This window comes from Ornithorhynchus anatinus, chromosome X5 (genome assembly GCF_004115215.2).
Source record: "Ornithorhynchus anatinus isolate Pmale09 chromosome X5, mOrnAna1.pri.v4, whole genome shotgun sequence".
Classification (NCBI taxonomy): Eukaryota; Metazoa; Chordata; class Mammalia; order Monotremata; family Ornithorhynchidae; genus Ornithorhynchus; species Ornithorhynchus anatinus.
Window position 1 is genome coordinate 29,470,031 of NC_041753.1, and position 12,603 is coordinate 29,482,633.

At 42.5% G+C, this 12,603-nt stretch overlaps 1 non-coding gene across 1 annotated transcript; it reads left to right on the forward strand.

Moving 5' to 3' along the window:
- The first annotated feature begins 5,961 nt into the window (after positions 1-5,961).
- Positions 5,962-6,099, forward strand: LOC114808373. Its single transcript, XR_003756220.1, has one exon. It is a non-coding gene; the product is annotated as a small nucleolar RNA SNORA7 (small nucleolar RNA).
- Positions 6,100-12,603: the final 6,504 nt, after the last annotated feature.

Below are 12,603 nucleotides of genomic sequence, written 5' to 3' on the forward strand. Positions count from 1 at the left end.
TTTTTATTTTTTTAGAGAAGTAGCATGGTCTAATGGATAGGTCATGTGTCAGGGAGTTAGGAGACCTGAGCTCTATCCCAGTTCTGTCATTTGCCTGCTGTGTGACCTTGGACAAGTCATTTCACTTCTCAGTGAAGTGGGGATTCAATATCTGTTCTCCCTTCCTCTTAGACTATGAGCCCAGTGCAAATCAGGGACTGTGCTTGACCTATTTATCTTGTATCCACCCTAGTGCTTAGTACAGTGCTTGTTAAATAGTAAGTGCTTAACAAATACCACAAAAAGGGGCCCAACACAGAATTCTCTGCTCCACTGTAGTCCCAGATTCTGAGTAGTAAGCTCCCACAAAATTTAGGTGGGGCTGCAAGTAATGGAGGTTTTAGTATTAATAACAATAATTCATAATTTGAGAATTTGTTAAGCACTTACTGTATGTCAAGCTAAGCACTGGGGAAGATACAAGATAATCAGGTCAGATACAGTCCCTGCCTCCCATGGGGCTCTCAATCTAAACAGGAGGGAGAACAGGTATTGAATTCCCATTTTACAGAAGAGGTAACTGAGGCACAGAGAGGTTAAGTGACTTGCCCAAGGTCACACAGCCGTCATTAAAACCCAGGCCAATGCTCTTGCACTAGTCCATGCTGCTCCTCCATTGTCAGGGCTCTGATATTGACCTTAGGATGGAAACCAGAGGATACCCCAGTTCTCACTCAAGGCCTACACATCATATATTTATAAGTCTGGCAGCCCAATGTAATAGTGGGAAAAGAGGGTTAAAAATACTCTTCCTCCAGGCAGGAAGTGGAGCTGCATTTAACATGATACCTGGAAAAGAAACAGGAAGCATTGTTCTTCTGGACCTCCTGTAGCCCGGTCTCCCAATAATAAGTGAGTTCTATAAAAATAATCTCATAGACTAGGCCTGTCCAAGAAAAAACATGTCTCAGAAGTCCGTGTTTGAGGTCCTTATGCTGCCTATAGACTGATGAATCTCTAGGCCATGGCTCCTCCATGTAGCAAAACACCCTTGAGAGCTGTGAAAGGGAGAGGATGCTCCCTCACTTCTCACATTTAATCAATAATGACACTGATTAAGTTGACAGAGTGTGAAAAACTGTCCAAAGCACTGGGGAAAAATCCATTCAGACACAACCATGGCCTACAGGGAGCTCACAAGTTAGATAGAAGAAGAGAGATCAGTCACATAGGGAAAGAATAGCAGACTGAAAATTAAACAAAAGCAGAAACCACAGCAGTAAATGGCATATATCTGTTTATTCATTGTCAACTCACTCATCCTGCTAGATTTTTAAACTCCTGGAGAGCAGGAATCTTCCCGGCTCCACTGTATGCCTTCTGCGTGACCTTACTCAATCATTTTTATTGAGTGCTTACTGTATGCAGAGCACTGTAGTAAGCGCATGGGAGACAACAATATAACAGACACATTCCCTACCCACAGTGAGCTTACAATCTAGACAATCTCTGCCCACTTGCACTGGATCCTTGCCCATTGCCCCACAGGGGTAGGTAGGAGGAGTAGGCTGAGTACTGCAGCAGCAGGGGCAGCTCCTCCCCAACCATGACTAGTACACACTGGGCACCACCTCATGTACACTCTACATGTCGCATAGTTTGTCAGTAAGGCATCTGTCCCACCCCTCCAGGACCCTCAACCCCAAGGTAAGCAGTCACCCCCAAACCAAGCCTCACCTTCCTCAAGACAACGGCCCTCTTATTCCAAAGTCTTCCTCCAACCTCTCCTCTTCTGCTTATGCCCTCCATCCCAAACTGAACAAGCAAGGGCAACTCTCAGCCTCCATCCCCTCCTCTCTCAGACCCTTCCCCCAGCAGCAATATCAGAAATATAATCAGAACCCTAAGACATCACCACCTCAACCCCACCCCATCTTCTCTAGTGCCCCCAACCAGGCAATGCACAATATATACACATCATTATCAGTGTCACAACCTATCAGTACCAAGCACCCCAGCACCTCTCTCTTGCCTTTCCAACCTTCATCCCCCCAGCTGCCCCAAAACCCACAGTTCAACAACATGTACATCTAAGTCATTTCTGAAATCCTGGAATCAACACCTCCTCCAACTCTCTCTCCACCCAACCAGCCCAACAGTGATTGCCTCCAAGCGCTTAGTACAGTGCTCTGCACACAGTAAGTGCTCAATAAGTACGATTGAATGAATGAATAAATAATGCTGATTCCCCCACCCTCATCATCACCAATACAATAGGCATCAACAATCTCAGCAACCCCAGCCCCACACCCACCCTAAATGAATTTGGCAGGGAGTAGCTGAAGCAGCCAGAGCCCCCTACTCACCCTGAATGGGTCGTGCTCTGTCTCCTTTCCACTTGCAAACAAGGGAGGGCTTGGCTCAGGAGCCTTATATAGGGTAAGGAAGGGCCCAGCAGCCTCTGGGGCCTTAAAGGGGTAGTGCTTGTTAGCCCCACTTAGAGACATCATAGAGTCTCAAAAAGTTGCTTAACTTCTATGTGCTTCAGATACCTCATCTGTTAAATAGGGATTAAATTTTCCTCCATCCAATTAAGACTGTGAGCCTTTGTGGGTCAGGGACTATGTCCAACCTGATTATCTTGTATCTACCCCTGTGCTTAGTATAGTGCTTGGTGCTAGTAAGAACTTAAGAAATACCATTAAAAAACACTATTTTTTTTCTCTCCCAAGCACTTAGTACAGTGTTCTGCACACAGTAGCACTCAATAAATATGATTGATTGATTACATCCAGTAGGTGTAGAAGCAGCATGGTGTAGTGGATAGAGCACAGGCCTGGAAGTCAGAAGGGCATGGGTTCTAATCCTAGCTCTGCCACTTGTCTGCTGTGTGGCTTTGGGCAAATCACTTAATTTATTTGTGCCTCAGTTACCTCATCTGTAAAATGGGGATTGAGACTGTAAGCCCCACATGGGACAAGGGACTGTGTCCAACCTGATTTGCTTATATCCACCTCAGCACTTAGTACAGTGCCTGGCACATAGTAAACGTTTAACAAATTCCATAATTTTATTATTGTTATTAAGTACTCATTAAATATTACTGATTGTTGGGCCCTCCCTGATCTGAACAGCCACAAGTTTCCCAGTGCCGTGTCCAGCTGTTTCTGGAGGGGCATGGGGTTTAGCTACCATGGGGTCTAGGGGAAGGAAAGGGTTGGGCCCTGGAATAATAATAATAATGCTGGTGTTTGTTAAGCACTTACTCTGTGCAAAGCACTGTTCTAAGCACTGTGTGGGGATACAAGGTGATCAGGTTGTCCCACATAGGGCTCACAGTCTTAATCCCCATTTTACAGATGAGGTAATTTAGGCACAGAGAAGTTAAGTGACTTGCCCAAAGTCACACAGCTGACAGGTGGCGGAGCTGGGATTAGAACCCATCACCTCTGACTCCCAAGCCCGGGCTCTTTCCACTGAGTCACTCTGCTTCTCACTGGAACTCCAGTGGTTGGGGACCTAGAGACCATGGGATTCCTCCATCCCTCCCAGTGGAAAATATCTGTTCAGAATGTGTTCCACTCGGCAACTGATGTTTGAATCAAGAGCTTAGTACAGTGCTCTGCACACGGTAAGCATTCAATAAATACGATTGAATGAATGAATACCATTGAGGAGCTATTGGGGGAAGGTATGGAGTTGGGGTTGGAAGATCATTTGTTCAGTCCCAGGGCAATAGATGTCTCCCTCTAATCATAGCAAAAGGAAACCTCCTCATTCCACTCAAGTGCCTCTGTGGCCATGTTAAATTCTTTCTGCTGGACCTTACTATTTATCCACTCTGGGCTACCCTTCTATTGCTATTCTTCCCCCAGGCTTGCCAGAGAATAATAATAATGATAATAATAACAATGATAAAATTAACAATAATAATTATGTATCCTTTGCCAAGCAATGTACTAAGCTCTGGGGTAGATAAAAGATAATCAGGTTGGACACAGTCCCTGTCCCACAAGGGGATCACAGTCTAAGGGGGAGCAAGAACAGGTATTGAATTCCCATTTTACAGTTGACGATATTGAGGTATGGAGTGGTTAAGTGACTTGTCCAAGGTCACAGTAGGCAAGTGGCACAGAGCGGCAGAGAGAGCAGTGGCCACAGTGATAGACAACTAACTATAGGCTCTGAGGAAAATAATAATAATAATGATGGCATTTGTTAAGTGCTTACTCTGTGCAAAGCACTGTTCTAAGTGCTGGGGTAGATACAAGGTAATCAGGGTATCCTACATAGGGCTCACAATCTTCATCCCCATTTTACAGATGAGGGAACTGAGGCCCAGAGAAGTTAATTGACTTGCCCAAAGTCACACAGCTGACAAGTGGCAGAAATGGGAATTAGAACCCGTGACCTCTGTCTCCCAAGCCTAGGCTCTTTCCACTAAGCCATGCTACTTCTAATATGGACCCCAGTGAGAAGGAAGCTACATTTCACATCTCCCTACCTCTCATTAGTTGCTCCATATCTTAGAGGGAGAGCAGGAGGCTGCCGATGGGCCTGTCTTCAGCCCTGCTTGTAGGGTTCCCCAGCATGGCTTAGTGGAAAGAGCACAGGCTTGGGAGTCAGAGGTCATGGGTTCTAATCCCAGCTCTGCCACTTGTCAGCTGTTTGACCTTGGGCAAGTCACTTAGATGCTCTGTGCCTCAGTTACCTCATCTGCAAAATGGGGATAAAGACTGTGAGCCCCACGTGGGACAACCTGATTACCTTGTACCTACCCCAGTGTTTAGAACAGTGCTTGGCACATAGTAAGCACTTATCAAATACCTATTCTTGTTATTATTACTAGCATCCTTTTCTAGCCCTAGCTGATTACTCTAATGGAATCCTTTGTCTAGGCATCCAGTAGTCGAGGGTGGGTGCAGATACTGGGGGTGTTTCTTAATTTGCAGAAAATCTTCTGATTTGGATCTAGAAACTTTTGCTCACTCCTGCTAACTGTCTGCCCCTTCCAGTCTTCGGTATCTCTCACGGTGAATTGTTTTTTGGCTGCCACTAAGACTATTGTTGCCACAGGCAAACACCTGTCTCTTATGTGAGCCGGAGCTGCCGGGATAGTTTCGGCTGTGACTAGCATAATACTATTGAAGTTCAAATCTCTTCTGTGGATTTTGAGGGAATATGTATCTTTCCTGCATATTTTTTTCAGGGAGAAGAGTGCTACCTTTTGACTTACTATTTCATAGTTTCGGCTGTGACTAGTGAAATACTAATGAAGTTCAAATCTCTTCTGTGGATTTTGAGGGAATATATATCTCTCCTGCATATTTTTTCAGGGAGAAGAGTACTACCTTTTGACTTACTATTTCATGAAGTGTTAACTCACTTTTCTTGACACCTTGTCAGACAAGTAAGCTTTGGGTGCTTATAGGGTTAATCTTGTCTTTCAACTTGTCACTGTGTTGGCCTTTGAGTACAGATTCTTTCTTTACCTGATTAATGACCTTTCTGCTCCAGAGTGAGAACTAAAATTTCTTCAGGGAAACCAGATATTAATTTGGATATTAATAGAAGTTGGAGATGGCCTTTTCAAATTTCAGGATGATTGCCTACCAACTGTAGGGCAACGAGCCATAGGAAAGACTTCTTTGGATCAACTAATTTTTAAGAATTTCAATTACCACAGCTGGCATTGCTGCACTAGAAGACACACTGCTCCTCGTCAAATAAACAAGAAGCGATGATTATAGAGGTCATAACATTTAGTAAAACTTTTTTTTTAAAGAAACTGACACAAAGTATTCCAGGTGACAGTATGTTGAATTTCAGTTTAATGCCAATGGTATTAATTAAAATTTGTAGTAGCATCTTTCAAAGTTAACTCTTTTTTGACAAACTTTATGGACTGCATTCAGACACACATTTTCCTGACTATATCTCGAGGTATCGCTCCTTCAATTACTGGAATGCTACTCCTTCAGAACCCTCTCAGAGTCACACCTGGAGAGTTCCCAGTACTCTACCAGTCTCGACTACAAGAGGGAGAGTCAAGCAGAGGCATATCCACTCCATTCCTAGCTTGGGCAGTGGCTAGCGAGTGGAAGGCAATCAGCTACAAATCAAAACTCACCTGTGCTGGGCAGCAGTGGCATAGGAGAGAATCAATGGCAAAGACTTAAGTTTACTGCACGGAAGGAAGCAGTGGTAAACCACCTCCATATTTTTTACCAAGAAAACTCTATGGATACACTACCAGAACAATTGCAGATGAAGGTGAGGTGTTCTGGGAGAGATGTGTACATGGAGTCACTATGGGTCGAAGACGCTCAACGGCATAAGACAAGACTCCTTCCGAGGGGGGAGCCAGCAAGAGTTGCTGGATTATGCTTTCTCTACCACAAATATATTCAGATTACTGAGGCAAGAAGTTATCAAGAAGTCCCTAAAACTCTCTGATGTTTGTGAAGTATAAGTTTCATGCCTTAGAAAAATATCTCTCATTGTAATACAGTGTTGTTGTCGGAGGATCTGGTTAACACATTTCACTTTTGTAAATTTTAAAAAGTATTCCAAAGGACCACTTTCTGGATATGTATATAAATGATGACACCATAAAAATGATAAAATCACCTATTCTTTTTTATTCTTCTTGATCTTTTACTTCCAACCAATTATCTTTCCATTCTTGTCATTCAAGAGCCATCTAAGAGCAGAATTTTCATTCATTGCCCAGCTTTCTCACTGGCCCTGGATCTTGTCATACACTGTGAGAGGGGATTGTGATTGTTGAACTACTGAAGTCAATTTAAATAAAAATGAAACCTTCCCTCCCATAATCAGACATGTTTCTTCCATTTGTGGAGGGAATAGATGTCTACTGAGACACTGGTGGGTTTCCCTGTGTAATTCAACTTTGCATTCGTTTGAATTTTCTTCCTCCATCGAGTCGTGGCGATTGGAACCAATCACACTTCACACTTACTAAGCACCTAGAACATAGACTATGTCAGTTACTGAGTTTAATTTTACACTGGATGCCTTTCCTTCAATTACTGAGATTTGGCCTACCATATCAGCTCAGTGGTAGAGGTCTGGCAACACTGTGTTACTCCCCAAACAGCCACCTGTGCCATGTATGCCCTGGTCTGATGGTCTATCAGTCAATCATTGGTATTTATTGAGAGCTTACTGTGCGCAGAGCACTGTACTCTGTAAGTGCTTGGAAGAGCACCACACAATAGAGTTGGTAGACCCGACCCCTGCCTCCAAGGAGCTCACAATTTAATGCTTGCCAGCTCTTGTTTGTCTAGCTGTACAGAGGGCAACTGGATATTTTTTTGTGATGGGTTTGGAATAGGCAGATGTTGATGAGTAGTTTGCTCTTCCAGGCATTGAAGAAGCAGAGATTGTGCTGATGTTACTGGGAAATCTGCTTGATAAATTGGCAGGTGTGGGCAGGGAGAAGAAGTCAAAGGAAATTTAGGCCCGATGGGTGGCTGCTTAAAGCAAAGGGAACTGCTCTCCACTGTTTGTTGCAATGTACTGGGAAGCCAGAGAGAAATCTAGAGAAGAGTGGAAAGTAAAACAGATGCTAGGAGAACAAAACTTTGGAGCTTTGTTCTGGGCCCTCTGGAGAGGAGTGAAGGAAAAGGGAGAAACTCATACAGATGAAGCAATAGCTAGGAAAATGTGAGTCAACTGAGAAGTGAATATGAATAAGGCCCATGAATCTAGGAATGAAAAATAAGGGAGTCATTGAGATCTGAGATAAGTTTGAAAAAGGGAAAAGACAAGGATGAGGAATTTAAGATGCTCTAATCTGGAAGATAAATGGGGGTGGAGATGAGGCACATCCTCACGTCAGACTTTCATTCAGAGGCATTCATTTTGTTCTTTTCATTTATAAAGATGAGCTATTCCCCAATTCAAACCAACCGGAAAATGATCTGCTGAAAGAATATCCTGTTAACCATGACCAATTGTAACTTCAGGGTAACATGTACATAGGTGTGTGTGTGTGTGTGTGTGTGTGTGTGTGTGTGTGTAGCTGTTATTTAAACTTAAGGATTTTTCTTCCACCATGAACTTTCAAAAACAATGCTAGCCTCTTGCAAACATGTTCAATGTGAGAAAACATTTTCATCTTAAGGTCCATAAAAAGAGTCTATTGTATATGAAGCAACATAAGAAGAGGTACTGAGGCTCTAACTGCAAGGAATGTGTCTACCAATGCTGTTTATTGCTATGATGTACTCTCCAAAGCATTTATTACAGTGCTCTGCACACAAAAAGTGCTCAATAAACTTGACTGATTGACTGAATACTCTCACTGCCCTCACTTTAGAATGCAATGGAAATGAAAGTGACCAGTGACAATCACTGGGGTGGGGAAGAAGATATGAAGCCTGGAAAAATCTGGGAGATTGACTCTCTGAGTTGGAAGACACATTCTCCCTGCATAATCTGTTCCTGTTCTAGGGCTACATCCAAGGAGCCAGAATGTAGATCTCCCACTTCCTATCAAAATCTATCCCTCCCTCTTGTACCTCCGACTCATTTCTTTGCACCTTATTAAAATATTTGATCTCCACCTCTTCCCTCCCTAACCACCATCTTTGACTGCTCACCCTTCAGTGGCTCCTTCCCTACCGCTCCCAAGCATACTCACTTATCCTATCCTAAAAAAAAAACAAAAGCCAATGCTTTCCCATCTAATCCCTCATTTCCCCTACTTCCTCTCCCTTCTGCATCACCTATGCACTTGGATCTGTACTTTTTAAGTACTTTATATCAACTCCACCCTAAGACCCACAGCACTTACGTACACATATTCATAATTCATTTTAATGTTTGTCTCCCCACTCTAGACTGGAAGCTCCTTGTGGGCAGAGAATGTATCTACTAACTCTGTTTTATCGTAATAATAATAATAATAGTAATGATGATGGTATTTGTTAAGCTCTTTGGAGCTTTGTTCTGGGCCCTCTGGAGAGGAGTGAAGCAAAAGGGAGAAACTCTGAGCCCATTATTAGGCAGGGATTGTCTCTATTTGTTGCCGAATTATACATTCCAAGCGCTTAGTACAGTGCTCTGCACATAGTAAGCGCTCAATAAATACTATTGAATGGATGAATGAATGAAGCACTTACTATGTGCCAAGCACTGTTCTAAGCACTAGGGTAGAAACAAGGTAATCAGGTTGTCCCACGTGGGGCTCACAGTCTAATCCCCATTTTACAGATGAGGTAACTGAGGCACAGAGAAGTTAAGTGTCTTGCCCAAAGTCACACAGCTAACAAGTGGCAGAGACGGGATTAGGACCCATGACCTCTGACTCCCAAGCCCGTGTTCTTTCCACTAAGCCATGCTGCTTCTCTCCCAAGTGCTTAGTATAGTGCTCTGCATAGAGTAAGTGCTCAATAAATACCATTAACTAAATGTTTGACCCCACTGCACCCTCCCATTATTGCCCCATCTCCCTCTTACCATTCCTTTACAAACTCCTTGAGTGAGTTTTTTTAACACCTGCTGCCTCCATTTCTTCTCTTCCATATCTCTCCTTGACCCCCTCCAATCTGACTTCCTCTATCTCTACTCCATAGAAACTGGAATCACTAATGGAGACACTAATGACCTCCTTCTTGCTAAATCCAATGGCCTCTAATCCATCCTAATCCTTCTAGACTTTTCTCTTGCCTTTGACACTGTGGACAATCTTCTTCTCCAGGAAACACTATCTAACCTTGGATTCACTGACACTGTCCTGTCCTAGTTATCCTTTTATCTCTCTGAATGCTCCTCACTGTCTTTCACCATCTCCTTCTCTTATCTCCCACCTGCTAACTGTGGGAGTCCCTCGAGGCTCAGTACTGGGTCCCTTCTTTTCTCCATCTACACTCACTCCCTTGGTGAACTCATTTACTCCCATGGCTTCAGCTATCATTTCTAATGGATGACCCCCAAATCTACTTCTCCAGGCCCTCCCTAGCTCCTTCTTTGAAATAGTGATTGGGAATGAATCAATTTGAATATGGCAATTTGACTAACCTGAAACTTTCTAGACTCCACCCCTGTGAGAAAAAAAAGGGTGGAAGTACAAAAATTGACTTTTTAAAGAACCCAAGAAACTAAGCAAAGTTGTATAAAGAGTGGAGAGGGGAAAGCGGCTTTTTAGTTTAGTTAAAAGCCCATGATGATTGATTTGGAGGAATTTGAGACCAAGCAACAAATGTTGCATCTGCAATATCTTAAAACACAGATCAAGATGAATGTGCCAATATGCTCCCTTATATTGCAAGTCCATCTCTAAAACAATACGATGTTTTCTATGGAGATTTCTGACAATGAACTCTTGAGTTTTGTTCTTATTAGTTGGTGTACATGCATTGAATATGTAGTCTCATTTTGAAGTCAAATGTGAAGAAAGGCATTAAAACTCCATCAGATGTGTTAAACAGTACCAAACCATCCTTTCAAATGATTAAGCATTTCCCAAAAATGGTTTCCACTACAGATTATACACTCATGCATTTCATCCTATTTTGACATCTAGGCTAAGTAGCTCCCCCACCAGAAGCTTAATCCTGGCAATAATTTAGGAGCTTTGCAAAAGCATAAATATTCAGACCTTATTTCCAGTTACTTCTTATGGATGCCCACATTCTGAAGAACATTTTGCTACCAACTATGGAGTGAAAGTCCTCTGGGGATTCAAATTTAAAATACATCTCAACAATTCTTATAAATATTCATTACGCACACACCTATGCTGAGTATGGCAGGTGGTCAAAAGGAAAGCCTATGGAGAATGGCATAATGCCCTTGAAACTAGGATCACACATAATTTACAGTATTGTTGACAATGCAAACCCTACTGTGTTACTCAACAAGAGGCTTGGCAGTTTTCTATTACTGGGTGACCTTTTCTTTCCTTGTAATCTTGAAAATGATAGTTATTTTAGAGCATCATGCTTTCAGAGGATCACAAAAGGATGCTTTTATGCTTAAATGGAGGTGATGGGTGTTTTTTTGGCAACAATTCCAGCATTGCATAGTCGGGGGAACTTTTATATTGCTTGATTTAATTTGACTTTTTATATAATGTGTTACAGAGAACACAACAGAAGATTGTGTTGCCAGAAATCAAATTTTCATGGAAGTTTAGGAAAATTTCACATCTGGAGGTTATTGTGCTTTTTCAGCACTGAAATATTTGGACTTTTCACACCTAAAACAAATTTCCAGTCAACTCATCCCCTATCCCTACAGATTAATTGACAATAGATTGCTGAAGCGGAGAAGTCTTTTTAATGACTTCTAAATTATTTGGTAATATTTGGTCTCCCTCAATAAAGCATGTGATCATTGATTTTTTTTCTAACTTTTTTCCAAACATCAGTAGAGTGACAGTAATTGCCTGGTAGGAAAAACCCAAGATTAGGAATCAGAAGGTCAGGTTTCTAATTTTGGTTTAACAATGACTTGGGTGAAACTGTACTGGAGCCCATGTGAGCTTACTTACACATTCTCTATCATCATTTTCCAATCTGAAAAATGACAATAAATGATCCCTTGTGCATGCACTGTGAAGATCAGCATGAGAATGTGTTCTAAGAGTTACCTGTGATATGATCAACTTTTGCCACCTAAGGAGCCCCTGAAGTTGTATCCTTGACTATTGTCCATGTCCATCCATGCCCTGCCTTTCCTCCCTTCCCTGGCATTCTGGGGCTTTTCTCACCCCAAACTCACTCCTAGCCTCCTGCCTACTCTTCTGCCTCCATTTCAAATCCACTCTATTCATCCCACTGCCATTCCAACTTATTGGATGTGTTTCTCCTGAAGACCTCTCCATCTTAGGTCTTTCCCACACTGTCCCTCCTACCCACCTTCCACATGGCCATAAAGACTTCCTCAGAATCATCCTAATTTTGTGGCAGTGCACTTCTGGACAATCTAGGAATCAGAGAGGACCAAGGCTTCCCATTCCCACACCTGTCTAATTTTAATCACAGGATTGACCCTCTTCCGAGGTCAATCTGCAGTGGCTTCATGTTCTCTCCAAGACAGGAGATGTGGGTGTCCTGTTCCCCTCACTTAGAAACTTATCTTGGCTTCATTAAGCAGTCAACCTAGGAAGAGAAGAGGAGTGCTCTCAAACAAAATGTCCTTCTAGCATATTGTCAGAGTATGAAGGTAGCAATGCGGGAATCTTCAGTAACGGATGAGAGAAGTTTGCTCAATAAAATGATAGGTTCATGTAACATATATACCTGAACGTGGTTAAATCAGACACACCACAGTACTTCAGCTTTAATTTGCTTCCAAATGCAAAATACAAACATGATAATTTTCCATAGCTTGAGATTCCTACATAGATCTACAACTTGGAGGTCCTCAGCTGTTGCTACCAATATCTCCTGCTCTTGGAACTATTTAAATTCATTCCTTAGTCCTGCAGGCTTCCCATCCAATAGCAACTGCTTTCTTAGTGGTGGCTGGAATTTAATATCCCTGATACGTCCCTGTAAATATTAGGCCTTTAGATGGTTGCCAATTTGTCAGCCTGTAGCTATGCCACCCTATCAGCTTCAAATTGAACAATAATCACTAATTTCAGTCTAA